A 27,471-nucleotide genomic window follows, 5' to 3' on the forward strand; every position below is an offset into this window, starting at 1 on the left:
GACCAGCAGGTCGAGGGGGGTGATCCTGCCCCTCTACTCCACTCTCGTGAGACCCCCACCTGGAGTACTGCATGCAGCTCTGGGGGGCCCAGTACAGGAGAGACAATGGAGCTGTTGGAGCGAGTCCAGAGGAGGGCCACAAAGCTGATCAGAGGGCTGGAGCACCTCTCCTATGAGGACAGGCTGAGAGAGTTGGGATTGTTCAGCCTGGAGAAGAGAAGGCTCCAGGGAGATCTAATTGTGGCTTACCAGTACCTGAAGGGGGCCTCCAGGAGAGATGGTGAGGGACTGTTTATCAGGGAGTGTAGTGACAGGACAAGGGGTAATGGGTTCAAGCTGAAGGAGGGTCGATTTAGATGATTAGATGTTGGGAAGAAATTCTTTACTGTGAGGGTGGTGAGGCACTGGAACAGGTTGCCCAGAGAGGTTGTGGAGGCCCCATCCCTGGAAGTGTTTAAGGCCAGGTTGGATGAGGCTTTGGGTAACCTGGTCTAGTGGAGGGTGTCCCTGCCCATGGCAGGGGGGTTGGAACTAGATGATCTTTGAGGTCCCTTCCAACCCAAATTGTTCTATGATTGACATAGCTGGTTACATGGACTGCTACAGAGAAGATGCTGCCTTCAACAGCACCTACATATAGGACTCATGTAAAACATAAGCATAGACAGCAGAGTCCTTCTCTTTGGCTAGTAGAGATAGGAGTTCACTAGTGAAAGTGTGTGCACACACATATCTCTGCTCCTCTGTCTGGTACCCCTGCCTGAATCCTGGGCCCTTTTACCTTCTTACTACAGGTACCCTTCTTGCTAGCTATTTCAGCTTGTTGCTTGCTAGGAAGCACACAGTGCTTGTGCGCTCGTCCCATAGGCATTCCACATTCACAGATTCCCTGGGTATACTAGTGTGGACCCTTGCTGCCATAAGACCCCAGCCCGGACCCAAGGTTCCCCCCTGCTTGCCAGGTAGTCCAGCTTGAAGTTTGCTGGTGAATACATATGCACACCAGACTTTGGGGAAATAGACACTTGCCCTCTGCCCTAGCAGTTGGCATCAGGCATGTGGGCTGTGATTTGTTGTCCTGTTCCAGCCACTGATGCTGAGGCCCCTCCAGTAGCTCGTTTCTGGGATGTGTACAACATTCCTGCCCCAGTGGCTGGAGGCAGACACCATCACTTGCTCTAGCAGCTGGTATTGAGACCTTGTTTGCTTCAGTAGGTGACACCACAGGCTGTGGGGGGACTAAACCACTGGTCTGACTCCAGTAGTTAGCACCAAATTTCATTCACAGGTCTTAGCAGTAGCTGGCACTTGGTCCTTGCAGCACATGCACACAGGATAGAGAGTGACATTACACAAGGAGATAGTTAAGAAAGGATTTAACAAGAAGATAGGACAGATTGCGATGATCAGGTGCAGGGCTCAGCCAGACAAGCATACTGACTGGCCCCATTTTAGAGGCAACTAGCCCCTTTTATAACCTTTTCTGTCTACCCCCCTTTTTTGCTCCCCCTGTTTTGCCTTTCAGTGCGTTCCCTCATCAGCTGGCATAGTTCTACTGACTCCCTTCCAAAATCAGGTTTGCATCCTTATTAGTTACAAAGTCCCAGGTTTCCCTGAAGTTTCTTGATAGCCTACCAATTAGTGTGAGTGACTAGGTTTGTTTCTGGTTATTGTCTTTGTTAATGCTAATTTGTCAGGTTTTATGTCTCTGTGTTTGTCCTCCTCCCTTCCCTTATCCTCTCAACTGAAAAAAATAAACTTTCTTGCATTCTGCATATCCTTACCAATTAGTGTGACTGATCAGGTTTGTTCTCATCACAACCTTCCTTATCACGTGTTGATCTGTACATTCTTCATCATGGCTCCTTTGGCCAGATACCCTTAAAGGACCAGGCGCTATCCTTCCACATACCCTTATGCTATGTTTTAGTGTTGTAATTTGAGATAGTTTGGATTGGTATAATTTTTTTCCAGTGTGTATTAATGAGTATATAAATATCATCTAAGTACGTACCGGCAAAAGAGTAGAGCTGACAAAATGTGCTTTGCACATGGCATGCTATAAAGTCAAAATTAAAATTGGGATTTGAGTTTTCTTGGGGGTTTTTTGTTTGTTTCTGGGTGTGGAGGTTTTTTGGGATTTTTTTGTTTGTTTTTAATGGCTTAAAAGTTGCTAGATTGTTTTCAGTTGTAAGTTGAAATATTTTTTTGTAGGCATTTCTATTTTTGAGGAAATACAGGAGTAACCTATATGGGAGTGAGTACTGTGAATTTCTGCTGAAAGGGAAGGAGTTTGGAGAAAGACATCTAATGGCTGAAGACAAAATGACCCTAATGGGTTCAGTTACAACTTGCAGTCATCACTTGAGTAAAGGAAATTGGATTCTGTGGATGCAGTTTTAAATAGTCTGTTGAGTTGTAAGCATTTTAGCTGAGCTGTTGGACCTGCTACCTTGTGTAAAAACTGCCTAAATTTGCATAATTTTGCCTCCTGTTAGTTGTCTTGAAAGCACATCTTCTTTTAATTAAAAATGCAAAGCTCTAGGAGTAATTGGAGAGAAAACACTGGCATCTGTTTAGCTGTTTTTTTCTAAAGAAATATTAATGTAGCTTTACCTTGAGATAATGAATGCTGAGGATCAAGGCTTAGTAAGCAAGCTAGATTGAGGGACAGTGGTTTGTCTCCCACTGGATGGAAATAGGCTCATCATATGAGATGGTCAGAATAAACATTAGGCTTTAAAATGCATGATATGTTTAGGGTTTTTTAAATGTATCAAATATGTCATACAGGCAACTTTTTAAATAACACTTTATTTCATTCTAAGTATACTTCCCTCTAGCTAGATAATTGCTTTGGGTAGTCTAATGCACATGACTCCAAGATGACAAGAATCCCTAACAAATATAAAGTATTTCAAATGATACATAGAACTTTCAAGCCTGATCTTCATAGAATCATAGAATAGCCCGGGTTGGAGGGGACCTCAAAAGATCATCTGGTCCAACCTTTCATTGGAAAGAGAGCCTAGATGAGATTATCACCCTGTCCAATCGTATCTTGAAAACCTCCACTGATGGGGACTCTACCATGTCCCTGGGGAGGTTGTTCCAGTGATAGATTGTTCTCACTGTAAAATACTACTTTCTTATATTGAGATGAAACCTCTACTGGTACAACTTGTACTGTTGCCCCTTGTCTTCTCCTTGTGAAGAGAGCCTCCATCCTCTTTGTAGCCACCCTTTAAGTGCTGGAATACTTTGATGAGATGTCCCCGCCCTCCCGAGCCCTCTCTTCTCTAGGGAGAAAAGACCCAACTTCTTCAGCCTTTCCTCGTAGGGCAGATTCTCTAGCCCTTTGATTATCTTTGTGGCCCTCCTTTGGACCCTCTCCAGCCTGTCTGCATCTATCTTGAATTGTGGGGACCAGAACTGGACACCATACTCCAGATGCAGTCTGACAAGCACTGAGTAGAGTGGGATGATCATGTGTCTATCTCTGCTAGTAATGCCTCTGTAGATGCAGCCCAGGATCCAATTTGCCCCCATTGCTGCAGTGGCACACTGCTGACTCATGTTCAGCTTGTTGTCCACCAGGACCCCTAGGTCTCTTTCAGCAAGGCTGCTTCCCAGCCACACAGATCCTAGCCTGTACTGGGCTCTTTGATTATGTCATCCCAGGTGCAGGATTTTGCACTTGTCTTTGTTAAACTTCATACTGTTCTTGCTTGTCCACTCTTCCAGCCTGTCCAGGTCTCTCTGTAAGATAGCTCTCCCTTCTGAGGTGTCCACCACCCAGTTTGGTGTCATCAGCAAACTTGGTGAGGGTGCTTTCAATCCCATCGTCCAGATCATTTATGAAGATGTTGAACAGTGTGGGGCCCAGTATCAATCCCTGGGAGGACCCCACTTGTGACAGGCTGCCAGCCGGAGTAAAAACTATTGACCACCACCCTGAGTACAACCTATTAGCCAACTTCCTACCCATCTCTCAGACCACCCATCCAGTTTGTATCTTGCCAGTTTGTCCAGGAGAAGGCTGTGGGGAAACAGTGTTGAATGCTTTGCTGAAGTCCAGGTAAACAACATCCACTACTCTCCCCATGTCAACAGAAGATGTTATTTTGCTGTAGAAGGTGATCAGGTTAGTCTGGCATGATTTGCCTTTCGTAAATCCGTGCTGGCTTTCCCAATCACCTGCTTCATTTGATTTGTGATAACTGAACAAGTCCTCTTAGAAACTACTTTCCCAGGGATTGAAGTAAGACTAATGGGCCTGTAGTTTTCTGGGTCCTTTTTTGGGCCCTTGTATGGGTATGACGTTTGTCCTCTTCTAGTCATTAGGGACATCCCCTGATCTCCATGACTTTTCAAAGATTATAGACAGCAGCCTTGCAATGATGTCAGCCACTTTTCTTTAACACCCTGGTGTGGATTCTGTCCGGGCCCATAGATTTATGTGAGTTGAGCCCTTGCAAGAGCCCGCAGACCAGCCCTTCCTCCATTACTGGTGGGTTGATGTGTGTTGTTATAGCTACTGTGATCTGGGGTCCAGCTGTGCTGATCAAGACAGAGGCAAAGAAGGTATTGAGAACCTCTGCCTTGTCAGCATTATTAGTGACTAATTTCCTTTCCCTGTTTAGCAATGGGCTTATGTCTTCCCTGTGCTTCTGCTTACTGCTCAACATATCTGAAGAACCCTTTCTTGTTCTTGAAATGTCTGGCCAATTTCAGTTCTAGCTGAGTCGTAGCCTTCCGGACTGCATACCCTAGTAAGGTTCTTGTAGTCCTCGATGGCTATTTGGCTGCCTTTCCATAGCCAGTAGGCTGCTTTTTTGCTTTTAAGCACACCAAACTGCTCATTGTTAAGCCAGGGTGATCTCTTGTTCCGCCTTCTTCCTTTTCCTTTGTAGAGGATTGTGGTAGGTTGACCAAGCCACTCTATCACTTCCCCTCCTCAGCAGGACAGGGGGAGAAAGTAAGATGAAAAACTCATGGGTCAAGATAAAGGCAGTTTAATAAAAGAAAAGCAAAGACCATGCACAAAAGCATAGCAAAGCAAAAAGTTTTATTCTCGGCTTCCCATCAGCAGGTGATGTCCAGCCACTTCCTGGGAAGTAGGGCCTAAAGTACAGGTAGCAGTTGCTTTGGAAGACAAATGCCTTAATAACGAATGCCCCCCCCCTCCTCTCTTCTCTTAGCTTTTATTGCTGAGCATGATGTCGTATGGTATGGAATATCCCTTTGGTCAATTTGGGTCAGCTGTCCTGGCTATGTCCCCTCCCGACCTCTTGTCCACCCCCAGCCTACTGGCCTTTGGGGGCGGGGGAGTTGGAGAGACAGCCTTGATGCCAAAACATTGGTGTGTTATCAACACTGTTCTAGCTACAAATACAGAGCATGGCACTGTGAGGGCTGCTATGGGGAAAGTTAACTCCATCCCAGCCAGACCCAATACGGAAGTATAATTCTGAACTTCAGAAATACAAAGGGATATATTTTGTCTTTAAGATATTGTTAGTAACTAGCAATATCCAAAGATCGATATTTAAGAATAAATATGCATATAAACATTCTTAGGCCACTATTTAAATGTGGTGTTTTGTATGCTGATTGAAAACATGCATATGTGCCTTTTCATGAGAGAGTATTTTGAAAAACAGATCAGTTAAAAAAGATAAGTTAGTTATTTGTTTGATCATTGATGTTTTTTAACTTGTATATTTTGGTAAATTTCACTTGTATATCTAGATTTGTGGGGTTTTCCTCTCGTGCTGTTTTAAGCATGAAAATGTTGCATGTAAATAGAAAGCTGAAATCTCAAGTCATAAATGTAAATTTTGTAAATTATTGTTAATTCCTAGTAGGTTTGTGCAGTGTCAGCTGTTAAGTCATGTCAGAATTGGAGACTGCCAAAAGCAAGATTGTAATCAGTGATGTAATTTTAAGATATAATGTCTTGTGAAATGTCATGCCATCATGTGGCTTAACATCTGTTAAATGGAGAAGCTCTTGTACTATCTGATGGCTCAAATATGTTTGTTACTATCCTTGTGGTTTGGTGATGCCTTTTCTTTTTGGATTATTATAGCAAGTTCCAGGGGATTTCTTGAAAACTGATGCAGTATTGTTTTTCTTTGCCTGCAGTTTAAAAAAAGCAAAAAATATTATCCTTGCTATATGACGGTATTTTTAAAATGTTTTTTGTTTTTTTTAACACACTAACTTGTTATTAACTTATTCCTCTGCAGGGTGTGATAGGTGTACAGCTGGTGGTTACAATGGTAATGGCTAGTGTCATACAGAAGATGATATCTCACTACTCTTTTGCTCGTTGGCTTCTCTGTAGTAGCAGGTAAGATAAGAAAAAGTTGCTGCACTGTGTTTGAATATGGTAACACAATTAAGCATTAGAGTACAAACACTAAAGTGAACTAATTTAAATTACACTTTTTTTTTTTGAAACATTCATCTGCTATTCTTGAATTTTAATAAAACTATAGTACTGTGATACTGGATTTAGAGGCTCAAAGTGTAAGGCAGTGTTGCTGTAAAAGAACAGACTTAAGTTTGTTGCTTTAATCATACTGAGCAACGTTAGCTGCCATCCAGCTCTTATATTTTTTAAAGGCATAAGCTGCATCTTAATATTGAAAAGCTAAATTAAATAAAAGACACTGCAAAAAGAGAAGGATTTTTTTCTCTGCACTGCCTCAATATTTTAAATAATCTGTCTGCTGATTAATCTTGCATACAGAGAGTTCTTAGGTACTTAAAAAAATATTTTTTTTAACACTTCATAAGACAGGATTAGTATAAATATCAATAGGCTATTTCATAACAATAGATCAAATACATGAGTTGCAAGGGGAGCATTCTACAGAATCATGGAATGGTAGGGGTTGGAAGGGACCTCTGGAGATCTAGTTCAACCCTCCTGCTAAAGCAGGATAACCTAGAGCAGGTCGCACAGGATTGCGTCCAGGAGGGTTTCGAATATCTCCAGAGGAGACTCCACCGCCTCTCTGGGAAACCTGTTCCAGTGCTCGGTCACCCTCAAAGTAAGCAAGTTTTTCCTCATATTCAGGTGGAACTTCCTGTGTTCCAGTTTGTGCCCGTTGCCCCTTGTCCTGTCACTCGGCACCACTGAAAAGAGTCTGGCCCCATTGTCTTGACATCCATTCTTTAAATATTTATAAGTGTTGATAAGATCCCCTCTCAGTCTTCTCTTCTCCAGGCTAAACAGACCCAGTTCTCTCAGCCTTTCCTTATAAGACAGATGCTCCAGTCCCTTAATCACCTTTGTAGCCCTCTGCTGGACTCTCTCCAGTAGTTCCCTGTCTTTCTTGAACTGGGGAGCCCAGAACTGGACACAGGACTCCAGATGTGGCCTCACCAGGGCAGAGTAGAGGGGGAGGATAACCTCCCTCGACCTGCTGGCCATGCCCTTCTTAATGCACCCCAGATTACCATTGGCCGCCTTGGCCACAAGGGCACATTGCTGGCTCATGGATAACTTGTTGTCCACCAGGACTCCCAGGTCCTTCTCCGCAGTGCTGCTTCCCAGCAGGTCAACCCCTAACCTCTACTGGTGCCTGGGGTTATACCTCCCTAGGTGCAGGACCCTACACTTGCCTTAGTTGAACTTCATTAAGTTCCTTTCCATCCATCTCTCTAGCCTGTCCAGGTCTCGCTGAATGGCAGCACAGCCTACTGGTGTATCAGCCACTCCTCCCAGTTTTGTATCATGAGCAAACTTCCTGAGGGTACGTTCTGTCCCTTCATCCAGGTCATTGATGAATGTGTTGAACAAGACTGGACCAAGTAACTCTGAAGGGATATCCTGGCCCAAGGATAAGTCCACGCTGCAGAAGATACACCTCAAAGTATCTGTGGCTCTGGATAAGTACATGCTGCATCAGGTACACTTTGAAGCATCAGTGGCTGTGCATGATGTCATGCTGGAGCACCTCAAAGCGTGTGGCCATGGATGAGCCCACGACAGGGCAGGTTTATTTCTGAAGGGACTGTGGCCGTGGGTAAGACCATGCTGGAGCAGGTATATCTCTGATGGCATTGTGGCCCATGGAGAAAGCCACGCTGGAACAGATACACCTCAAAGTGACTGTAGCTGTGGATAAGTCTATGCTGCAGCAGGTATACCCCTGAAGAGACTGTGGCTCATACATAAGGCTCCACTTGGAGTAAGTACACTCCTAAGGAACTGCAGTCTGTGGATAAGCCCAAGCTGGAGCAGGGACAAGGGGAGGAGTTCAATGGTCTGGTCCAAAGGGACCAGGGGTGGATATCATAATGGATATACCTTTAAATTGTTGTAACCCAGGATGTGAGTTGCATGTTTGTCCTGGTTTTCGGCTAGGATAGAGTTAATTTTCACAAGAAACTGGGACAGGACAGAGCCAGGTCAGGTGACCCAAACTAGCCAAAGGGATATTCCATACCATATGACATCATGCTCAGCATAAAAGGGGGCTAGTGGAGCGGGGAGAGCAGCATGGCTCTGGGGCAGCTCCAGGATGGTCTGAGTGTACAGTCATAGGGTTGGGGTCGTCAGGTGAGAAATTGCATTGTGTATCACCCACTTTGTATATTCTAAGTACTATTGTTGTTATTTTTCTCTCCATTTTCTGTCCTCCCAACCCACGAGTTTTGCCTTTATCTTCCCATTCTCCTCCCCATCCAACTGGGGGAGGGGGACAAGTGAGCGAGCGGCCATGTGGTGCTCAGCTGCTGGCTGGGGCTAAACCACATCGGTCCTTTTTGGCACCACACGTGAGCCACAAAGGGTAAGATAATGACAGATCTGACCAGTGTGTTAAAACAAAAGTTGTTATATGCATTTATTATATTAGTTAAGTAGTCGTTAGTCACAATGGTGTTTTGTTTGTTCACGTGGCTGTGCTATGTAAACACTTACTTGCTGTATGTATTCCCTGTGGCGCTGTTTATCACCTCTGGGAGAGGGGTCAGGATTCTCATTTTGCTGTGCTGTGTGATATCGACTTCTGATATGATAACATCAGTGGTCGTAAGGTTAAGCTGGTATTTGTATGTGGCATTGCTGTCATGCCTGTACCTCAGATGACATCTCTTGGAATTAGTTAATAATCGTGCCAAATCTATTGGGAAGACAGAGGGAGATACTTTTTCCTGCTCTTTCACCTCCACTTTTTCCTTCAGGTTAGATACAGCAGCTTTTGAGAATTTTGAATATCCTTGGGATGTTCAAGCCAGCATGCTCCTATTGCTATTTCTCCTGAATGTGTTTCAGGTCTTGTTTAGGGTTACAAAAACTTGTTTTAAGAATACTACCCAGAGATCTGCCCCGAGGCTGGATAGTCAGGGGTGGCATGGCATGTGGGAGAATATGGGCAGGTATCTAGAGAACTTCTCACCCTCAGTGTTTTGGAACTTCATTCCCAAACATGCATCCCAACAAAGAGGAAGTCAAGCAAAACCACCAAGAGGCCCCCGTGGATGAACAAGGAGCTCCTGGGCAAAGTCAAACAAAAAAAGGAAGCCTTCAGAGGGTGGAAGCAAGGGCAGGTAGCCTGGGAGGAATACAGAGAAAACTGTCCGAGCAGCCAGGGATCAGGTTAGGAAAGCCAAAGCCCTGACAGGAATTAGTCTGGCCAGGGATGTCAAGGACAACAAGAAAAGCTTCTATAGGTATGTCAGTGATAAGAGGAGGACGAGGGAAAATGTGGGTCCCCTCCGGAATGAAACGGGTGACCTGGTTACCCAGGATATGGAGAAGGCTGAGGTACTCAATGACTTCTTTGCCTCAATCTTCACTGGCAAATGCTTGAGCCACACTGCCCAGGTCACAGAAGGCAGGGACTGGGAGAATGCAGAACCGCCCACTGTAGGAGAAGACCAGGTTCGAGACTATCTAAGGAACCTGAAGGTGCACAAGGCCATGGGACCTGATGAGATGCATCCGTGGGTCTTGAGGGAACTGGCGGATGAAGTGGCCAGGCCACTCTCCATCATATTTGAGAAGTCCTGGCAGTCCGGTGAAGTTCCCGCCGACTGGAAGAGGGGGAACATAACCCCCATTTTTAAGAAGGGGAAAAAGGAAGACCCAGGGAACTACAGGCCGGTCAGTCTCACCTCTGTGCCTGGCAAGATCATGGAGCAGACCCTCCTGGAGACTATGCTCAGGCACAGGGAAAATAAGGAGGTGATTGGTGACAGCCAACATGGCTTCACTAAGGGCAAATTGTGCCTGACAAACTTGGTGGCCTTCTATGATGGGGTTACAGCGTCGGTGGACAAGGGAAGGGCAGCTGACGTCATCTGCCTGGACTTGTGCAAGGCATTTGACGCTGTCCCGCACGACATCCTTCCCTCTAAATTGGAGAGTTATGGATTCGATGGATGGACCACTCCGTGGATAAGGAATTGGCTGGATGGTCGCACTCAAAGAGTTGTGGTCAACGGCTCCAAGTGGAGATCAGTGACGAGTGGCGTTCCTCGGGGGTCAGTATTGGGACCGTCACTTGTTCAACATCTTTGTCGGCGACATGGACAGTGGGATCGAGTGCACCCTCAGCAAGTTTGCCGACGACACCAAGCTGTGTGGTGGGGTCGACACGCTGGAGGGAAGGGATGCCATCCAGAGGGACCTTGAGAGGCTGGAGAGGTGGGCCCATGCGAACCGCATGAAGTTCAACAAGGCCAAGTGCAAGGTCCTGCACGAGGGTTGGCGCAATCCCAAGCACGACTATAGGCCGGGCGAGGAATGGATTGAGAACAGCCCTGAGGAGAAGGACTTGGGGGTATTGATTGATGAGAAGCTCAACAGGAGCCGACAGTGTGCGCTTGCAGCCCAGACAGCCAACCATGTCCTGGGCTGCATCAAAATCAGCATGACCAGCAGGTTGAGGGAGGTGATCCCGCCCTTCTGCTCTGCTCTTGTGAGACCCCACCTGGAGTATTGCATCCAGCTCTGGGGGCCCCAGTACAGGAGAGACAATGGAGCTGTTGGAGCGAGTCCAGAGGAGGGCCACAAAGCTGATCAGAGGGCTGGAGCACCTCTCCTATGAGGACAGGCTGAGAGAGTTGGGATTGTTCAGCCTGGAGAAAAGGCGGCTCTGGGGAGATCTAATTGTGGCCTTCCAGTACCTAAAGGGGGCCTACAGAAAATCTGGTGAGGGACTGTTTATCAGGGAGTGTAGTGACAGGGCAAGGGGTAATGGGTTTAAGCTGAAGGAGGGTCGATTTAGATGATTAGATGTTGGGAAGAAATTCTTTACTGTGAGGGTGGTGAGGCACTGGAACAGGTTGCCCAGGGAGGTTGTGGAGTCCCCCTCCCTGGAAGTGTTTAAGGCCAGGTTGGATGAGGCTTTGGGCAACCTTGTCTAGTGGAGGGTGTCCCTGCCCGCAGCAGGGGAGTTGGAACTAGATGATCTTTGAGGTCCCTTCCAACCCAAACCATTCTATGATTCTATGATGAAACAACTACAGGACCCTGGTAAAGTGATAGAGTATTTGAAAGGGAAATGCTGTGGCTATTCCAAAGAGGCACAATTTACTGCACTGTGCTGGGCTCTGGCCACTATCTACCAAACACGGCTCAATAGTAGGCAGCACCATCAGGGGAAAGAGAGGGAAAAGAGAGCGACAGACACTGGTTATGTATTGGGTCTGGCTGAGATGGAGTTAATTCTCCCCACAGCAGCCCTCATAGTGCTGTGCTGTGTATTGGTAGCTAGCAAGGTGTTGTTAATACATCAGTGTTTTGGCTACTACTGAGCAGTGCCAGCACGCATCAAGGCTGTCTCTCCAACATTTCTCCCCACCTCAGCAGTAGCCTGGCGGTGGGCAAGATTTTGGGAGGGGACACAGCCAGGACAGCTGACCCAAACTGACCAAAGGGATATTCCATAGCACATGACATCTGCTCAGGAATAAGAAACTGAGAGATAGGGGGAGGAACGGGGTGGGGGCATTTGTTTTGTTTTACAATGTTTGTCTTTCAGGAGTAACTAGTACATGTACTGAAGCCCTGCTTCCCAGGAAGTGGCTGGATATCGCCTGCTGATGGGAAGTAGAGAATAATCTTTTGCTTTTTGCTTTGCTTCTGCGCACGGCCTTTTGCTTTAGCTACATTAAACTGCCTTTATCTTGACCCACGAGTTTGGGGTTGTTTTTTCCATCTTATTTTTCTCCCCTCCCTGCCTTGCTGAGGAGGGGAGTGATAGAGCGGCTTGGCGGACACCTGGTGTCCAGCTGAGGTTAAACCACCACAGGCTACCTCAACCCCAATGACATGCACAGTAGTTACTCAAACCTTGGTGATGGGCAGTGACACTACTCAAACCCTGGTGACAGGCGGTGCAGCTGAACCAAAAAAACAACCCATGCCAGTATTAGTCACCCTATACACAAGAAGAAATACACAGAAATATCAGCTTGCTTAGTAAGGGATGATGATGAACCTGGACAATCACGAGAGCAGGTGGAAGAGGCAGAACCAGAGATACTCACCTGATCCCTGTCCCTGAATTACCTGCAAGATCTATGAAAAGATTTCAGCCTCCATCCAGGTGAGCACATCGTTACATGGCTGCTCTGATGCTGGGATAACGGGGCCAAGTAGCCTGGAACTAGAGGGTAGAGAAGCCAAGCAGCTGGGATCCCTGTCTAGGGAAGGGGGCATTGACAAGGCAATTGGGAAGAAGGCACAAGCTCTCAGCCTCTGGAGGTGACTCTTGTCAGGCATGAGGGAAAGGTATCCCTGCAGTGAAGATGTTGTATGTCACCCAGGCAAGTGGACCACCATGGAGAAAAGTATCCAGTACCTGAGGGAATTAGCCATGCGGGAGATGGTTTATTATGTCCCAGACAATGTTCAGTTCCCCACAGATCCAGATGAAGTCCAATGTACCCAGCCCATGTGGTGGAAGTTTGTACAGAGTGCACCATCATTGTATGCCAACTCATTGGCAGTAATGGACTAGAAGAGACGCCAACAGTGGATGAAATGGCTGGCCAACTGCAGTAATACAAAGAAGGTCTCCCTTCCTTGTCTCGGCTGTGGAGAAACTGTCCTGGAAGGTCCAGCAACTCAAAGAGAATATGCCCTGCTCCCCATCTGTACAGACCAGTATCTCAGTGTTCCTCTGCTCAAGACAGAAGATATAGAGGGTACATACCACGAGGCACCCCGTGGTTTTACCTACATGACCACGGAGAGGGCGTGAGGAGGTGGGATGGAAAACCTACCTCGACCCTAGAGGCAGGAGTACGTGAGCTGCAAGGCAAAACAGTCACAAAAGGGGATTCTTCCAGGAAAAATGCCACTCCAGTTTCCAGCGGGCAGTTCCCTAGACTGAGTGGAAGACCTACTCATATTTATGGTTCTCTTGAAGGGACTTCTACCTCATTTTTGCAAGAAGTGAGTAACAAATACGATGACCAGGATTAGAGGGGCCCTGCCTCCAGCCAGGTGGAGGAGAGGGACAACTGGGTTTATTGGACTGTGTGGATCCGATGGCCTGGCACGTCAGATCCACAAGAGTGTAAAGCACAGCAGACACCGGCTTGGGGCACTCAGAAAGCCCCCGAGTCGTGGTGGGGACCTGGGGGTGGTGGCAGCAATGGAAGCAGAGCAACTGGCAGCTGTATTGGTTTTGCGTGGCAAGGTTTTGGTAGCAAGGGGGCTACAGGGGTAGCTTCTGTGAGAAGCTGCTAGAAGCTTCCCCCTATGTCTAATAGAGCCAATGCCAGCCGGCTCCAAGATAGGCCTGCCGCTGTACAAAGGCCGGGCCAATCAGTGATGGTGGTAGCAACTCTGTGATAACATATTTAAGAAGGGAAATAATAAAAAAACCAACAGCAGGAGCAATTGCAGCCAGAGAGAGGAGTGAGACTATATGAGAGAAACAACTCTCAAAAGAAAGTGTATGCCTGTTGGAAGCAGGGTCAGGCAATGTGGGAGGACTGCAGGGATGCTGCTCGCCTTTGTAGGGAGAAAATTCGTGCGGCCAAAGCTCAGTTAGAGTGCTGATGCCTGGGGTTATACCTCCCTAGGTGCAGGACCCTACACTTGCCTTAGTTGAACTTCATTAGGTTCCTTTCCATCCATCTCTCTAGCCTGTCTAGGTCTCGCTGAATGGCAGCTCAGCCTACTGGTGTATCAGCCACTCCTCCCAGTTTTGTATCATGAGCAAACTTCCTGAGGGTACGTTCTGTCCCTTCATCCAGGTCATTGATGAATGTGTTGAACAAGACTGGACCAAGTAACTCTGAAGGGATATCCTGGCCCAAGGATAAGTCCACGCTGCAGAAGATACACCTCAAAGTATCTACATGAGATAGCCTTCCCATTTGTGAAGGGCAGATAAACACATCACCATTCAAAAATAAAAAAGCCAGGAACCTTAAGGGACCAGTTCATTTCAAGATGCCTGTATGTGTACGTTTGAAGTTGTAAAAAGGAATTGTTAGAATGGATAGATGTAAGGTAATTATTAATTTACAGAATGAACAGGCATCATTGAAAAGCTGTTTACTTGAATTTGAAAAGAAACATAAATGTTTTCAGCAGTAAATCTGTGCTGTTTTCAGAGCTCGAACAGAATTTTAATAATCATATTAAATGAACTCAATTAATTGGCAACTTGAGTATCTGCATAGGCTTTTGCATTTTTAACTCATAAATGAATCTCTACCAAAATGTTGCTTTTAAGGTTCTTCTGATACTTCTGTCCTATTTTTAGGGCCAGAAAACTGATGTTTTGGTGGTCATTCATTTAACGACCTTCATTTGATTTAACTAGGAAATATCTGTGCTGCTGTTGCTATTCAAACTAATTTGGATATGTCAAAGCTATAGTTCTGGGACCTCAGCTTTAACCATACATAAGCTGGAGCAGATATGAACTCCAAATTTTAAATTCTACTTTTATGAAAATGTTTGTTTAAATCTCTTAGTTTTGAGATATCGAACGCAAGGTATGTAGGTGTCTTGCTTAAGCCCCAGCTGGCAGCCAAGCACCACACACTCCCTAACATATTCTTCATGCACACTATGAGGACTTTATCCCCTTCTACAGTACGCAGAAGTTTTGGCTGGGCAGGGCCAGCTCAATTGGTAGATCCCCTAGTGTTGAGTAACCAAGTGGCCATTGCTAAACGTATATCCCAACGTTTGAAGGTCCCACCACCCATTGCTCTCGGTGTAGTTTTTATCAGTCCATTGTATTGTTTGATTTTCCTGGAGACTGGTGCATGGTAGGGGATGTGATACACCCACTCAATGCCATGCTCTTTGGCCCAGGCGTCTATGAGGTTGTTTTGGAAATGAGTCCCATTGTCTGACTCAATTCTTTCTGGGGTGCCATGTCACCACAGGACTTGTTTTTCAAGGCCCAGGATAGTGTTCCGGGGGGTGACATGGGGCACAGGATATGTTTCCAGCCATCCGGTGCTTGCTTCCACCATTGTAAGTACATGGCACTTGCCTTGGTGGGGTTGTGGGAGTGTGATGTAGTCAATCTGCCAGGCCTCTCCATATTAATATTTCAGCCATCGTCCTCCATACCAGAGTACGTTAATAACAAAAGGAGGACCAGAGAGAATATTGGCTCGTTACTCGACGAGAATGGTCACCTTACAAACAGGGACATAGACAAAGCAGAGACCTTTAATGGCACCTTCGCCTCTGTCTTCAACACTGATGACGGGCTCTGGGACCCCAGTTGCCCCGAGTTGGAGGACCGTGACTGTGGTAACGATAAACTCCCAGCTGACCCCGAACTTGTGCGGGACTTGCTGCTCCACCTGGGTGCATACAAGTCCATGGGGCCAGATGGGATTCATCCTAGGGTGCTCAGAGAGCTGGCTGATGTCATTGCGAGACCTCTCTCAATTATTTTTCAATGGTCTTGGGAATCTGGAGAGGTCCCAGTTGACTGGAAGCTGGCAAACGTTGTTCCAATCTTCAAGAAGGGCAAGAAAGAAGACCCTGGTAATTACAGGCCTGTCGGTCTCACTTCAGTGCCTGGTAAAATTATGGAGAAAATTATGCTGGGAGTTATCGAAAAACACCTGAAGGACAATGCAGTCATTGGTCACAGCCAACACGGGTTCGTGAGAGGAAGGGCCTGTTTAACAAACTTAGTTTCCTTTTACAACAAGGTCACCCATCTAGTTGACCGAGGGAAGCCAGTTGATGTCATTTTTTTTTTAGATTTCAGTAAAGCTTTCGATAGTGTCTCTCACAGTATCCTTCTGGACAAAATGTCCAGCATACAGTTTGACAAAAACATAGCGCGATGGGTGAGCAACTGGCTGATGGGTTGGGCCCAAAAAGCTATGGTAAATGGGGTTACATCAGGCTGGCAGCCAGTCACTAGTGGGGTTCCCCAGGGCTCCATTTTAGGGCCAGTTCCCTTTAATGTTTTCATAAATGACTTGGATGTAGGACTAGAAGGTGTCGTGAGCAAGTTTGCGGATGACACCAAATTGGGAGGAGCTGTCGATTCCGTCGAGGGTGGAGAGGCCTTGCTGAGAGATCTGGACAGATTGGAGAACTGGGCAATCACCAACCACATGAGGTTTAACAAGGGCAAGTGCCGGATTCTGCACCTGGGAAGGGGCAGCCCTGGCTATACATACAGACTGGGCGAGGAGACGCTGGAGACCAGCCATGCTGAAAGGGACTTGGGGGTCTTGGTCGACAGCAAGTTGAATATGAGCCAACAGTGTGCCCAGGCTGCCAGGAAGGCCAACCGTATCCTGGGGTGCATCAAGCACGGCATTGCTAGCCGGTCTAGGGAAAGTGATTGTCCCACTCTACACTGCGCTGGTGCGGCCTCACCTCGAGTACTGCGTGCAGTTTTGGGCACCACAGTACAAAAAGGACATAAAACCATTGGAGAGTGTCCAAAGGAGGGCAACAAAGATGGTGAAGGGTCTAGAGGGGAAGACGTATGAGGAGAGGCTGAAGTCCCTTGGTTTGTTCAGCCTAGAGAAGAGGAGACTGAGGGGAGACCTCATCGCGGCCTACAGCTTCCTCACGAGGGGGAGCGAAGGGGCAGGTGCTGATCTCCTCCCTCTGGTGACCAGTGATAGAACCCGAGGGAACGGAACGAAGCTGTGACGGGGGAGGTTTAGGTTGGATATTCAGGAAAAGGTTCTTCACCAAGAGGGTGGTCGGGCACTGGAAGAGGCTCCCCAGGGAAGTGGTCACAGCACTCCATACCAGAGGGGCTTTAACCGTTTGACTTGCTTGATTGCAGTGCATGTTTCACATTCATGGATAAACTGTGAGATGGTGTCCATCCTTAAATCCACCCCTCGATCACGGGCCCATCTATATGTCGCATCTCTTCCTTGATGGCCTGAGGTGTCGTGGGCCCACCGAGCTATAAATAATTCACCCTTACGCTGCCAGTCCAGATCCACCTGAGTAACTTCAATCTTGGCAGCCTGATCCACTTGCTGGTTGTTCTGATATTCTTCAGCAGCCGAACTCTTGGGTACGTGGGCATCTACATGATGTGCTTTTACAAACAACTTGTCTAGCCGGGCAGCGATATCTTGCCACAATGGGGCAGCCCAGATGGGTTTACCTGTGCTCTGCCAGTTGCTCTGATTCCATTGCTGTAACCACCCCACAGGGTATTGGCCACCATCCATGAGTCAGTATAGAGGTTTGCCCCTTTTCTCGTTCAGCAATATCTGAAGCCAGCTGGATGGATTTCATCTCTGCAAACTGGCTTGATTCACCTTCTCCTTCTGCGACTCACCGTGTAGGACTCTGTACAGCAGTCTTCCACCTCTGATGCTTTCCCACGATGCGACAGGACCCATCAGTGAACAGGGCATATTGCTTCTCATTTTCTGGCATTTTATGGTGGAGCCTCTTCAGTACATGTCACCTCCTCCTCTGGTGACATTCTAAAATCTTCGCCTTCTGGCCAGTCTGTGATCACTTCCAGAATTCCTGGGCAATTGGGGTTTCCTATTACAAGCCCACTGTGTGATCAGTGTGATCCGCTTACTCCATGTAGCATCGGTTGCATGGTGTGTAGAAGGGGACCCTCCCTTTTAACATCCAGCCCAGCACTGGCAGTCGGGGTGCCAGGAGGAGGTGGGCTTCAGTACCAATCAACTCTGAAGCAGCTTGAACCCCTTCATATGCTGCCAATATCTCCTTTTCAGCTGGAGTGTAGAGAGTCTCGGATCCTCTGTATCCCCAACTCCAAAACCCCAGGGGTCGGCCTCAAGTCTCCCCTGGTGCTTTCTGCCAGAGACTCCAGGTAGGGCCATTCTCCCTGGCTGCAGTGTAGAGCACATTATTAACATCTAGTCCTGCCAGGACTGGCCCAAGGGCTACTGTGTGAACTATTTCCTGTTTAATTTGTTTAAAGGCTTTTCATTGCTCGGGGCCACATTTAAAAATTGTTCTTCTTCCGGGTCACCTGATAGAGAGGGCTTACAATCTGACCCTCCTTTGGAATATGCATTCTCGAAAAAAACACAATGCCTAAGAATGCTTCTGTTTCTTTTTGTTAGTCGATGGAGACATAGCTGCCATTTTGTTGATCATATCCATTGGGATCTGACGGCATCCAACTTGCCATTTTATTCCTAACAACTGGATTTCCTGTTCAGGTCCCTGACATTACTGTGTTTTATGGCAAAATCGAATTTCAGAAGAATTTGGACTATCTTCTTTCTTTTCTCAGAAACTTCTGCTGAGTTGCCCCGTACAATGATGTCATTGATGTATTGCAGGTTCTCCGGAGCTTCACCCTGTTCCAGTGTAGTCTGATCAGCCCAAGGGAAATGGTGGGGCTGCGTTTCCACCCCTGGGGCAGTCGATTCCAGGTGTACTGGGCACCCCTCCAAGTGAAAGCAAATTGTGGTCTGCACTCTGTTGCCAAAGGGATTGAGAAAAACACGTTAGCAATATTACTTGTGGCATCCCACTTGGCTGTCTTTGACTCCAGTTCATATTGAAGTTCCAGCATGTCCGGCACGGCAGCAATCATTGCCAGCGTGACTTCATTCAGGCCACAATAGTCTACTGTCAGCCTCCACTCTCCACTGGACTTTCTCACTGGCCATATGGGACTGTTAAAGGGTGAGCAAGTTCTGCTGATCAAGTTCTGTTCATCAGTCTCTGGCTCTCTAGTTGACAAAACAGCTTATGGATGGGAATCAAGGAGTCTTGGTGCGATATCGCTGCCAGTGCACCGTTGTGGTAGCAATTGGCACCTGTTGTTCTTCAACCCTCAGCAACCCCACAACAGAAGGGTCCTCCGAGACACCAGGCAAAGTAGACAGATGTTCAGTTTCCTCCAACTCCAAGGTAGCTATGCCAAAAGCTCACTGGTACCCTTTTTGGTCTTCGAAATACTCTCTCCTGAGGTAGTTTGTGCCAAGGATGCACAGAACCGCTGGCCCGGTCACAATGGGGTGCTTTTGCCACTCGTTCCCAGTTAAACTCACTTCAGCCTCTGGTACAGTCAGCTGTTGGGATCCCCCTGTCACTCCAGAAATATAGATGGGTTCTTCCCCTTCATAGTTTGATGGCAGTAGGGTACACTGTGCATTGGTTTCCACTAGAGCTTTATACTCTTTGGATCTGATGTGCCACGCCATTGGATCCACACAGTCCAATAAACCCTGTTGTCCCTTTCCTTCACCTGGCTGGAGGCAGGGCCCCTTTAATCCTGGTCATCGTACTCATTACTTCTCGTAAAAATGCCTTAGAAATCCCTTCAAGAGGATCATAAGTACGAGTAGGCCTTCCACTCGCTCTGGAGGACCTCCTGCTGGAAACTGGAGCGGCATTTTTCCTGGAAGAATCTCCTTTTGTGACTGTTTTGCCTTGAAGCTCGCATATTTGTGCCTGTAGGGTCGAGGTAGGCTTTCTGTCCCATTTCCTCATGTTCACTCTGTGGTCATGCAAGTAAAACCACAGGGTGCCTCGTGGTTTGTACCCTCTGTATCCTCTCTTGAGCAGAGGAACACTTACTCCTAATAGCTGAAATACTGGTCCATATGGGTGGGGAATAGGACATATCCTCTTCATGTTATTGGACCTTCCTGGACTGTTTCTGCACAGCTGAGACAAGGGAGGAAGAGAGACTTTCTTTGTATTGCCGGAGTCAGCCAGCCACTTCATCCTCTTGGTGCCTCTTCACCTTTCCAGTCCAATTACTGCCAGTGAGTTGGCATACACTGATGGTACGTTCTCTACAAACTTCCGCCACATGGGTCAGGTACATTGGTCTTCATCAGTATCGGTGGGTAACTGCGCATTGTCTGGGCCATAATAAACCATCTCCCACGTGGTTAATTCCCTCAGATACTTGATACCTTGCTTTATGGTGGTCCACTTGCCTGGATGACATACAACATTATCTTTGAAGGGATACCTTTCTCTCACTTTTGACAGAAGTCGTGTCCAGAGGCTGAGGGATTGTGTCTTTTTCCCAATTGCCTTGTCGATGCCCCCTTCCCTAGACAGGGATCCCAGCTGCTTGCCTTCCCTACCCTCTAATTCCAGGCTACTGGCCCCATTATCCCAGCATCAGAGCAGCCATGTAACAATGTGCTTGCCTGGATGGTGGTTGAAATCTTTTTGCATATCTTGTAGCTTACTCGGGGACAGGGATCGGGTGATTATCTCTGATTCTGCCTCTCTCCTATTCTCGTGATGGTCCTGGTTGATCTTCATCCCTAGCTAAGTTTTCCCTCTCTTCCCCCTGATGGCGCTGCCTACTATTGAGCAGTGTTTGATGGATACTGGCCAGGGCCCAGCGCAGTGCGGTAAGTTGTGCCTCTTTGGAATAGCCGCAGCATTTCCCTTTCAAATATTCTGTCACTTTATCAGGGTCCTGTAGTTGTTCAGAAATGAAGTTCCAAACCATTGGAGGTGAGAAGTTCTCTAGATACTTGCCCATATTCTCCCACATGCCATGCCACCCATGACTATCCAGACTTGGGGCAGATCTCTGGGTGGTATTCTTTAAACAATTTTTTGTAACCCTGAATAGGACTTGAAACACATTCAGGAGACCTAGCAATAGGAGCATGCTGGCTTGAACATCCCAAGGGTATTCAAAATTCTCAAAAGCTGTTGTAAGCAGCCTGAAGGAAAAAGGGGAGATGAAAGAGCAGGAGAAAGTATCCCCCCATTTTCCCCATAGATTTGGTGCCATTGTTAATTAATTCCAAGAGATGTCATCCAAGGTATGGGCATGACAGCAATGCCACATACAAATACCAGCTTAGGCTCATGACCAGTGATGTTATCAGAAGTCGATATTACACAGTACAGCATAATGAGAATCCTGACCCCTTGCCTAGAGGTGATAAACAGTGCTGCAGTGACTACATAAAGCAAGGGTTTACATACAACAGCCATGTGAATAAATAAAACACCATTGTGACCAGCGGCTGTTTAAATAATATTATAAATACTTCTAACAACTTTGTTTTAACACGCTCTGGTCAGATCTGTCGTTATCTCAACCCTTTATACCCCACGTTGCGCGCTAAAAAGGACTGTCGTGGTTTAGCCTCAGCTGGCAGCTATAGCCCCAGCCGGCAGCTGAGCGCCTTGCGGCCTCTCGCTCACTTGTCCCCCTGCCCTGCTGGGATTGGGAGGAGAATGGGAAGACAAAGGTAAAACCCATGGGTTGGGATAAGGACAGTTTTCTGGCACAGGAAAAGGAGAGGAAAACAACAGCAACAGTAATTATAACAGGATATACAAAATGGGGGATACACAATGCAATTTCTCACCCAACAGCTGCCACTCAGACCGTCCCGGGCCCACACCGTCCCTCCCTGACTAGCCGCCTTTTATGCTGAGCATGATGTCATATGGTATGGAATACTCCTTTGGCTAGTTTGGATCAGCTCTCCTGGCTGTGTCTGGTCCTAGCTTCTGGTTAAAATGAACTCTGTCCTAGCCAAAACCAGGACAGGTAGCTGCTCTGACTTTTTACTCAATTCTCAGTCTTACGTCATCTCTGTTTTGTATCAAAGTTCTTTTGCAAAAACAGCAAATGTTTCATCTGGGACCACATATGATGTACTAAACTACTTTTCTGTTGAACAAATTCCAGCATTGGTCAAATACTTAGCACAATAACACCTACTGATACAGACTATGTGGAAACCCCTATTAAACACATTGTGTTCTTTATAGCATTGCCAGCCTGAACTCTTACTTATCCATTATAGTAGTTTTAAAATTATTTTAAGATGATATCAATGAGTTTTGTGCAAGTGCCTGTTAAACACTTCATTATACTAACCATCAAATTTCCAAAATTAGGAGTTTCTCCTAAAGCATGCATTGCATTTTTGTCCCACCTTTGTTCTTCCTTTCAACCTTCCCATCCGCCACACAAGTTTAGTGTCAAAGACACCAAGCTGAATGGTGCAGTTGATCCACTTGAGGGAAGGGATGCCATCCAGAGGGATCTTGAGAGGCTTGAGGAGTGGGTCCATGTGAACCTCATGAAGTTCAACAAGGCCAAGTGCAAGGTCCTGCATGTGGGTCAGGGCAATCCCCAATATCAGTACAGACTGGGGGATGAATGGATTGAGAGCAGCCCTGTGGAGAAGGACTTGGGAATACTGGTGGATGAAAAACTGGACATGAGCCGGCAATGTGTGTTTGTAGCCCAGAAAGCCAACTGTATTCTGGGCTGCATCAAGTGAAGCATGGTCAGCAGGTCAAGGGAGGTGATTCTGCCCTTTGACTCCACTCTCGTGAGACCCCACCTAGAGTACTGCATTCAGCTCTGGGGGCCCCAGTACAGGAGAGACATGGAGCTGTTGGAGCGAGTCCAGAGGAGGGCCACAAAGCTGATCAGAGGGCTGGAGCACCTCTCCTATGAAGAGAGGCTGAGACAGTTGTATTTGTTCAGCCTGGAGAAGAGACGGCTCCGGGGAGACCTTATTCTAGCCTTTCAATATTTAAAGGGAGCTTATACGATGGAGAAAGACTTTTTTACCGGGGCTGTAGTGACAGGACAAGGGGCAATGGTTTTAAACTGAAAGAGGATAGATGTAGATTGGATATAAGGAAGACTTTTTATGATGAGGGTGATGAGACACTATAACAGGTTGCCCAGAGAAGTTGTAGATGCCCCAGCATTGGAAGTGTTCAAGGTCAGGTTGGACGGGGCTTTGAGCAACCTGATCTAGTGAAAGATGTCCCTGCCCATGGCAGAGGGGTTGGAGTAGATGATCTTTAAAGGTCCTTTCCAACCCAAGTTATTCTATGAGTCTTCTACCTCCTTCCCACACCCGAAACGGCACAGGGGGATGGGGAATGCAGTCAGATCATAACAGTTTGTCTCTACCGCTCCTCCTTCTTCATGCTTCTCTCCTTCTCCAGCATGGGGTCCCTCCCACAGGCTACAGACGTTCAGGAAAATATGCTTTAGTGTGGGCTCTCCATGGGCTGCAGTTTCCTTCAGGGCACATCTACCTGCTGTGGTTAGGGGTCCTCCACAGGCTGCAATGTGGATATGTGCTCCAGCATGGACCTCCATGGTCTGCAGGGGAATCTCTGCTGTCGTGCCTGGAGTACTCCCCCCTCTTTCTTCACTGACCTTGGTGTCTGCAGGATTGTTTCTCTCTTCCCCCCCCCCCCCCACTTCTCTTTCACAGCTGCTGAACAGCTTTTTTTATGCTTTCTTAAATATGTTATCACAGATACGCTACCAACATTGCTGATTGGCTTGGCCTTGGCCAGTGGTGGGTCCGTTTTCGAGCTGGCTGGAACTGGCTCTGACATGGGGGCAGCTTCTGGTGTCTCCCCACAGAGACCACCCATGCAGACCTGCCGACTTCCTCCCCATCCCACTCATGGCTACCAAAACCTCCCCATGTAAACCCAATGTACAAATATTTTTCTACGCTACAGTTAAATACCTTTAATTTACAAATATCTATGCATTTGTAAGCTGTGCTGCTCATATTGTCTTCTTGCTAGTAAGAGTTAAAGATATCACTGTGGTGTTTTTTAGGACAGTATGTTGGGTTTGCGTGGCAAGGTTTTGGTAGGCAGGGGGGGCTACAGGGGTGCCTTCTGTGAGAAGCTGCTAGAAGCTTCCCCTGTGTCTGATAGAGCCAATGCCAGCCAGCTCTAAGACGGACCCACCGCTGGCCAAGGCCAAGCCAATCAGCGCCTCTGTGATAACATATTTAAGAAAGAGAAAAACAGTTAGAGAGCGCTTTTGCAGCCAGAGAGAGGAGTGAGAAGATGTAAGAACATCTGCAGACACCAAGGTCAGTGAAGAAGGAGGGGGAGGAGGTGCTCCAGGTGCCGGAGCAGCGATCCCCCTGCAGCCCGTGGTGAAGACCATGGTGAGGCAGGCTGTCCCCCTGCAGCCCATGGAGGAAGGATGAGGGGGTGTAGCGATTCCACCTGCAGCCCATGGAGGACCCCACGCCAGAGCAGGTGGAGGCACCTGAAGGAGGCTGTGACCCTGTGGGAAGCCCACGCTGGAGCAAGCTCCTGGCAGGACCTGTGGACCCATGGAGAGAGGACCCCATGCCGGAGCAGGTTTGCTGGCAGGACTTGTGACCCCGTGGGGGACCCACGCTGGAGCAGTCTGCTCCTGAAGGTCTGCACCCCGTGGGAGAGACCCACGCTGGAGCAGTTCGTGAAGGACTGTAGCCCGTGGAGGAGACTCACGTTGGAGAAGGTCATGAAGGACTTTCTCCCGTGAGAGGGACCCCATGCTGGAGCAGGGGAACGATGAGAGGAGTCCTCCCCCTGAGGATGAAGAAGCGGCAGAAACAACGTGTGATGAACTGACCGTAACCCCCATTCCCCATCCCCCTGTGCCGCTGAGCGGGGGCGGAGGTTGAAGCCGGGAGTGAAGTTGAGCCCGGGAAGATGGGAGGGGTGGGGGGAGGTGTTTTAAGATTTGGTTTTATTTCTCATTCCTCTACTCTGTTTTTCTTGGTAATAAATAAGATGAATTCCCTCTCTAAGTTTGGTCTGTTTTGCTCGTGATGATAATTAGAGAATGATCTCTCCCTGTCCTTATCTCGACCCATAAGCTTTTTCGTTGTACTTTTTTCTCCCCTGTCTAGTTAAGGAGGGGAGTGATAGAGTGGCTCTGGTGGGCACCTGGCCCTCAGCCAGGGTCAACCCACCACAGACAGGAATGTAGATGTTAAGATCTGGTCTGTGCAAGAAAAAAGACTGGTTATGGTTATTCCATAATAGCTGTTGCAGATTTTTTAAAAATTACTCTTTTTTTTTTTTTCAGAAGAGTAGTTATCCTTAATAAAATCATTTAGAACATGATTTTCATAGGTAATTGTGATGATATAGTGACCTTTTTCCAATATAGGTACAGCCTTTTCTGCTGTAGTTGATGACAACTTAAACATTTGATGTTTTAAGAAGCACAAGTGCTTTCACTTGAATGGTGCATTGATAGTTGCAAACCTTTCTAATTATGAGCAAGTGTCTTTTATGCTGAAGAGAATTGAAGTTTAGCTGTAATTGATCAGTTGAGACAGTGTTGGTACTTTGACACAAAGGTATTTTGGTTAGGTGTTGCAAATGACATCATTGTTTAATGTATGTATGTATGTGTGTTGATATATAGTTTTCTTTTCAAAAAGCACTCTGAATTGTTCATACTGACCTTGTTTTACTTGAGGTTTTGGTTTTTTTTCTTTAGTTTACAATGGTATCAGCATCCTACTGAAGAGGATCTAAGGCTTCTTGCAGGGAAACAGAGGCATGAGCAAAAAAGGTAAAAACTTGTTTTAATTTTTTAGTGTGGGTTGGTTTGGTTTTTTTAAATCCATATAACAACTTTACTGGCAAACTTTTGGGTTTGTGTGAGTCTAAAACTTCTTCCATATGATTGCCCTGCTTCCTTTTGTTCCACAGCTCTATACTGAACTGTGTTCTTTTGGTTTAACAGAGAGCTTAACATGCCCAAATTGTACGGAACTAGGTAAATCCCAGTATCCAGAAGCGGTCTGTGACATTGATATCCGGCATCCAAATTAAGAGTTAATCATGATTCTGTAGCTAAGAAGTTACAGATAGTTCTTCATAGTTCCATAGTTAAGGATGTCACAGATAATTTTGCAAATAGTTGCTAGGTACTGCTAAGGATGGCTATTGTACAGTCCTACCATTATGTGAGTTAATATTTACCCAAACAATGTTTCAATTAAGACGTGATTGTCAAGAGGTAGAAGAAATCGTTAGTCTGATCAACAGACCCTGAAGAATCATTTGGGAGTGCCAGAAGTATTGAGAAACTAGGGGAAAGGTAATTTGGGCCAGGGTCTCCACGACCACCGACCCATGAGCCCCCTACCCAAATTATACCACCTACTCAAAAGATAAAGGCAGAGCATGCGTTCTAGTTTGCATACTGAGCAAAGAAATCTGAACCAATCATTGTAACTGGGAGTGTACTAATTTGTAACATTTATGTATAAATATGACAAGAGAACCAGCCTTAGGTGTGCTTGATTTGTGGAAATCCACCAAGCACCCAGGCCTGAATAAAAAGCAATATTTCTCCTGTGTGTGTGAGAATTGGCTTATTGCACACCGGGCAACGAATCTGCTTTTTGGACAACAACATTGCTAATTTGATGGCAAGAATTTTCTTAATGAATCTATTCATTTAGATGAAGACTGAGAATAGGAAATCTTATTTATGATTGAAGCTCTTCATGTTGAAAGAAGATGAGAAAGATTTGAGTATATTAGTTGAACACAGGATTGCTGTGAGCTGTCACTCTTGTGCAGCTGTGAAAAAGGTAAACGTGCTCCTAGGATATATTAGGTGAGGTATTTCCAGTAAAGAGAGAGGGAAATGTTAATCCTGTTGTACAAGGCCACTGATGTAGAACTTTATCTGGAGTATTGTGTACAGTTCTGGTCACTCATGTTCAAGAAAAATGAATTCAGACTCAAACAGGTGAAGAGAAGGACTGCTAGGATGATCCAGGAAACAGAAAGCCTATCTTACAAGAGGAGGCTAAAAGAGCTTGCCTTGTTTAACCTAGCAAAAAGAGTTTGAGAAGGATAGGATAGCTGTCTGTCAACTTAAGCTGGAAACAGATTTCTGATCTTCAGTCATGAAGCTCTGGAACAGCCTCACCAGAAGTGTAATTGGGGCAAGAACCAAGACTGATCATGAGTTGGTGGAGCTTGCTATGTTTATACAAGATTTCTGAATTGTCTATGTTTAAAAAAAAAAAACAACCCAGTGACTTGCTTTTTGGTGACATAGGTGGTTTCCTTTAGTCTTTTTCTTTTTAATTTTTAATTCCAATATAAACTGCTGTCTTAAAATCCTTAATATCTAACTTTTGTGTTAATTCATAAACTGCACATATAACCTGTTCATCATAAAATCAAAGCCTTTTTTTTAATTTCTTACTTAAGCTACATGGGTAGCAACCTTATTTGCC

The 27,471-nt window shown here is 46.5% G+C and overlaps 1 protein-coding gene and 1 long non-coding RNA gene across 2 annotated transcripts in view; one reads left to right on the forward strand and one right to left on the reverse strand.

Moving 5' to 3' along the window:
* LOC104641365 (ras GTPase-activating protein 1-like) overlaps positions 1–27,471 on the reverse strand; it is a 502,600-nt gene that overhangs the window by 36,984 nt on the left and 438,145 nt on the right. The window lies entirely within an intron of this gene.
* LOC142599225 (uncharacterized) overlaps positions 1–27,471 on the forward strand; it is a 154,488-nt gene that overhangs the window by 6,601 nt on the left and 120,416 nt on the right. Inside the window, exon 2 of the long non-coding RNA XR_012832847.1 lies at positions 6,252–6,355. This is a non-coding gene — a long non-coding RNA (uncharacterized LOC142599225). The remainder of the gene's footprint in view (positions 1–6,251; positions 6,356–27,471) is intronic.

This window comes from Balearica regulorum, chromosome W, assembly GCF_011004875.1.
Source record: "Balearica regulorum gibbericeps isolate bBalReg1 chromosome W, bBalReg1.pri, whole genome shotgun sequence".
NCBI lineage: Eukaryota > Metazoa > Chordata > Aves > Gruiformes > Gruidae > Balearica > Balearica regulorum.